The sequence below is a fragment of the Sapajus apella genome, unplaced genomic scaffold (genome assembly GCF_009761245.1).
Source record: "Sapajus apella isolate SASKATOON/1434 unplaced genomic scaffold, GSC_monkey_1.0 scaffold84, whole genome shotgun sequence".
NCBI classification, from domain to species: Eukaryota; Metazoa; Chordata; class Mammalia; order Primates; family Cebidae; genus Sapajus; species Sapajus apella.
This window is the reverse complement of record NW_022437024.1, coordinates 2,814,764-2,819,512: the sequence shown is the minus strand read 5'-3', so window position 1 is coordinate 2,819,512 and position 4,749 is coordinate 2,814,764. Positions and strand designations below refer to the sequence as shown.

Here is a 4,749-nt window from a genome sequence, read left to right as displayed (position 1 = left end):
CCCACACCTAAGGCAGAAAGATGGTGGCTCTAAAGAAGATGAAAAAGTCACTGGAGTCAATAAACTCTAGGCTCCAACTCATTATGAAAAGTGGAAAGTATGTGCTGGGGTACAAGCACACTCTGAAGGTGATCAGACAGGGCAGAGTGAAATTGGTCATCCTCAGCAGCAACTACCCCACTTTGAGGAAATCCAAAATAGGGTACTGAGCCATGTTGGCCAAAACTGGTGTCCATCACTACAGTGGCAATAATATTGAATTGGACACCATGTGCAGAAAATTCTGCAGAGTATACACTGATCCAGGTGATTCTGATATCATTAGAAGCATGGCAGAACAGATTGGTGAAAGTAAATGAGGCAAAATTTTTCTTTTATAAAACTTGCCAGAGCTTGTTTTTTTAAATAATAATTTTTAAAGTCCAGAGTCTCATCTGACTCATATGAGTGAGACTCAAGGCACAATTCATTCTGCAGCAAATTCCTTTCCAGCTGTGAGCCTGTGAAATTAACAAGTAACATGCTTCTAAAATACAATGGTGGGACAGGCATAAGATAGACATTCTCCTTCCAAAAGGGAGAAATAGTCATAAAGAAAAGGGTAACAGCTCCCAGGTAAGTACAAAATCTAATAGGGAAAACAACATTAAGTCTTAAAGCTGGAGAATAATCTTTGCCTCCATGCCCCATATCCTGGGCGCACTAGGGGACATGGGGCTGGGCCTCCAGGGATGTAGGCAGCTCTGCCCCTATGGCTTTGCTGGGCTTAGTTCAACCAGCAGTTCTTACAGGTTGAAATCTCCTGCCTGCAATTTTCTTAGGCTGGGAAAGAAGGAGTTGCATACTGGTGGCTCTACAACTCTGTGACTTTGAGGGCTGTCCCATTCTTGTTCCACAAAGTATTACTCTAGTGGGGGCTGTTTACAATTACTCTGTCCTCTGAGACAAGTAATTGCATGGGCCCCCAGGATTTCTACAACATTCTTTGAAATCTAGGTGAAGGCTACTGTGGCCCCATAGCTCTTGCATTCTGTATTCCTGCAGAATTAGCACCCCATGGACACTACCAAAGTTTATGGCTTGTACCTTTTGGAGCAGTGGTTCCAGCCACCTGACCTCACTTGAGGCATGGCTGGGATAGATGAAGGGCACTGCATCAGAGTTCAAGAAACAGAGTCTCAAGGTAGCACAGGACAATGAATGCTGAGTTCCCTCAGGTGTCTCTTTGGAAACCTTGCACTCAAGATTTTAGGTTCCCTCAAAGATCTCTAAAATGCCTCTGGGATCATTTTTCCAGTGCCTTGATAAATAGAATCTGGCTTTCTTCTATCCATATTAATCTCTTAACCAAACGATTGCTTGGCCACACCCTTATTCTTCGCTCCTAAATATGCTTCTTTATTCTATACATGGACAGGTTGAATTTTCCAAATCTTTCCATGCTGCTTTTCTTTTAATTATACATTTTGTATAATTTCTCTCAAATCATTTCTCTCTTATTTTCTTTAAAGTGGCCAAAATAAGCCATGAGGCGCCTTAAATACCTTGCTGCTTAGATATTTCTTGTGCCAGATATCCTAGATCAGTGCTCTTAAGTTTTGCTTTCCACAAAGTCCTAGGACAGACATTCTACCAAGATTTTTACAATTGTGTAACAAGTGACATGGTTTGGCTGTGTTGCCACCCAAATCTCATCTTGTATTATAGTCCCGATAATTCCCATGTGTCATGGGAGGGAGCCAGTGGGAGGTAATTTAATCATGGGGTTGGTTTCCCTCATGATAGTGAGTTCTCATGAGATCTAATGGTTTTATAATGGGCTTTTCCCCCTCTTTGCTCATACTTGTTGCTGGTGCTGTCATGTGAAGAAGGGAATGTTTGCCTCCAGTTCCACCATGATTGTATTAGGTTGGTGCAAAAGTAATTAGGGTTTTTGCCATTAAACGTAATGTTTTCTCTCTTTCTCTCTCTCTCTCTCTCTCTCTCTCTCTCTCTCTCTCCATATATATATATACACACACACACATCAAGTAATGTTTTCTGTGGCCTCCCCAGGCATGTGGAACTGTGAGTCAATTAAACCTCTTTCTTTTATAAATTACCCAGTCTGGAGCTATTGTTTATAGCAATATGAAAATGGACTAATACAGTAAATTAGTACTGCAGTGAGTGGGGTGCTGCTGTAATGATACCTGACAATGTGGAAGCAATGTTGGAACTGGGTGACAGGCAAAAGTGGAAACTGTTTAGAGGGCTCAGAGGAAGACAGGAAAATGTGGGAAAGTTTGAAATTTCCTAGAGACTTGTGTAATGACTTTGACCATAGTGATATAGACAATGAAGTCCAGGCTGAGGTGGTCTCAGATGGAGACAAGTACCTTGTTGGCAACTGGATTAAAGGTGATTCTTCATATGCTTTAGCAAAAAGACTGGTGGCATTTTGCCTCTGCCCCAGAGATCTGTGGAACTTTGAGCTTGAGAGAGATGATTGGCCAGGCACGATGGCTTATGCCTGTAATCCCAGCATTTTGGGAGATCAAGGCGGGCAGATCATGAGGTCAGGAGATCGAGACCATCCTGGCTAACACAGTGAAACCCCATCTCTACAAAAAATACAAAAAATTAGCCAGGTGTGGTGGCACATGCCTGTTGTCCCAGCTACTCAGGAGGCTGAAGCTGAAGAATCACTTGAACCTGGGAGGTGGAGGTTGCAGTGGGCCAAGATTGTGCCACTGCACTCCAGCCTGGGCAACAGAGCAAGACTCTGTCTTTAAAAAAAAAATGAGAGAGAAAGATAATTTAGGTTATCTGGTGGAAGAAATTTCTACTTGGGAAAGCATTCAAGAAGACACAGAATGGCTGGGCACAGTAGCTTATGCCGGTAATCCCAAACGCAGGTGAATCACCTGAGGTAAGGAGTTTGAGATCAGCCTGACCAACATGGTGAAATCCCATCTGTATTAAAAATACAAAAATTTGCTGGGCATGGTGGCATGCACCTATAATCCCAGCTACTTGGGAGGCTGAGGCAAGAGAATCCCTTGAACTTTTGGAGGCGGAGGTTGCAGTGAGCCGAGATCACATCATTGTACTTCAGCCTGGGCAACAAGAGCGAAACTCCATCTCAAAAAAAGAGAGGAAGCAGAACATAAAAGTTTGGAATATTTATAACCTAAAGATGAGCTAGAAAAAAAAACCCATTTTCTGGGGAGAAATTCAAGGCAGCAGCAGAAATTTTCGTAAGTAATGAGAAGCCGAATGTTAATCACCAGGACAATGGGGAAAATGTCTCAAGGGTATGTCAGAGACTTTTGAGGCAGCCCCTCCCATCACAGGCCTGGAGGCATAGAACGGAAAACCTTCTATGGTTTCATGGGCTGGGCCCAGGACCACACTGCTCTATGTAGCCTCAGGACATGGTTTTGTGATCTCCAGCTGCTTCAGCTCCAGCTGTGGCTAAAAGGGGCCAAGTTACAGCTCAGGTCATTACTTCAGAGGGTGCATGCCCCAAGCTTTGTTGGCTTACATATGGTTGGTGTTGGGCCTGAGGGTTCATAGAAGTCAATAATTGAGGTTTGGGCAGGTGGATCACCTGTGGTCAGGAGCTTGAGGCCAGCCTGGCCAACATGCTGAAACCCCGTCTCTCCTAAAAATATAAAAATTAGCCAGGAGTCATGGCAGCAACTGTAATCACAGCTATTTGTGAGGCTGAGGCAAGAGAATCCCTTGAAGCCAGGAAGTAGAGGTTGCATTAAGACAAGATCATGCATTGCACTCCAGCCTGGGTGACAAGAGCTAAACTCCATCTCAAAAAAAAAAAAAAAAAAAAAAAGGGTTTGGAAACCTCTGCCTAGATTTCAGAGGATATATGGCAATGCTTGGATGTCCAGGCAGAAGTCTGATGCAGGGGTGGAGCCCTCATGGAGAACTTCTGTTAGGGTAATGCAGAAGGTAAATGTGGGATTGGCACCCACACACAGAGTCCCCACTGGGCACTGCCTAGTGGAGCTGTGAGAAAAGGACCATCATCCTCCAGACCCCAAAGGATGTTGGATGGGCATGATTGTGTTTTGAAATGTGAGGACATGAGATTTGGAAGGGCCAGGGGCAGAATGATATGGTTTGACTATGTCCCCACCCAAATTTCATCTTGAATTGTGTTTTCCATAATCCCCACATATTGTGGGAGGAACCTGATGAAAGGTAATTGAATCATGGGGGACTTTACCCTCATGCTGTTCTTGTGATAGTGAGTTCTGATGAGATCCGATGGATTTATAAAAAACTTCCCCCTCCCTTCACTCATACTTCTTGCTGCCACCATGTGAAGAAGGACATGTTTGCTTTCCCTTCTACCATGATTGTAAGTTTCCTGAGGCTTCCCCAGCCATGTAGAACTGTGAGTCAGTAAAACCTTTTTCCTGTATAAATTACCCATTCTTGGGCGGTTCTTATAGCAGCATAAGAACAGACTAATACAACAAGAATGGCAGTTACTCCAGGTTTGAGTACTTTCTTCTTCATTCCATCTAAGATATTGTCAGAATGGCATTTACTGTCCATATTTTTACTAATATTCTGATCACAACCATCTAACTAATTCCTAAGATTTAGGATCTTCCATCAGCTCAGCTTCTTCTAAGCCCTCACTAGAATTGCCTTTAAAACTCTATTCATGGAAATCTAAGCTCTTTCTAGCCTCTACCCATTAGTTTGAAAGTCACTTCAACATTTTTGGGTATTTATTAT

At 43.2% G+C, this 4,749-nt stretch overlaps 1 pseudogene; it reads left to right on the top strand.

The window, feature by feature from the left end:
• Nucleotides 1–359, top strand: LOC116533822 (annotated as a pseudogene).
• Nucleotides 360–4,749: the final 4,390 nt, after the last annotated feature.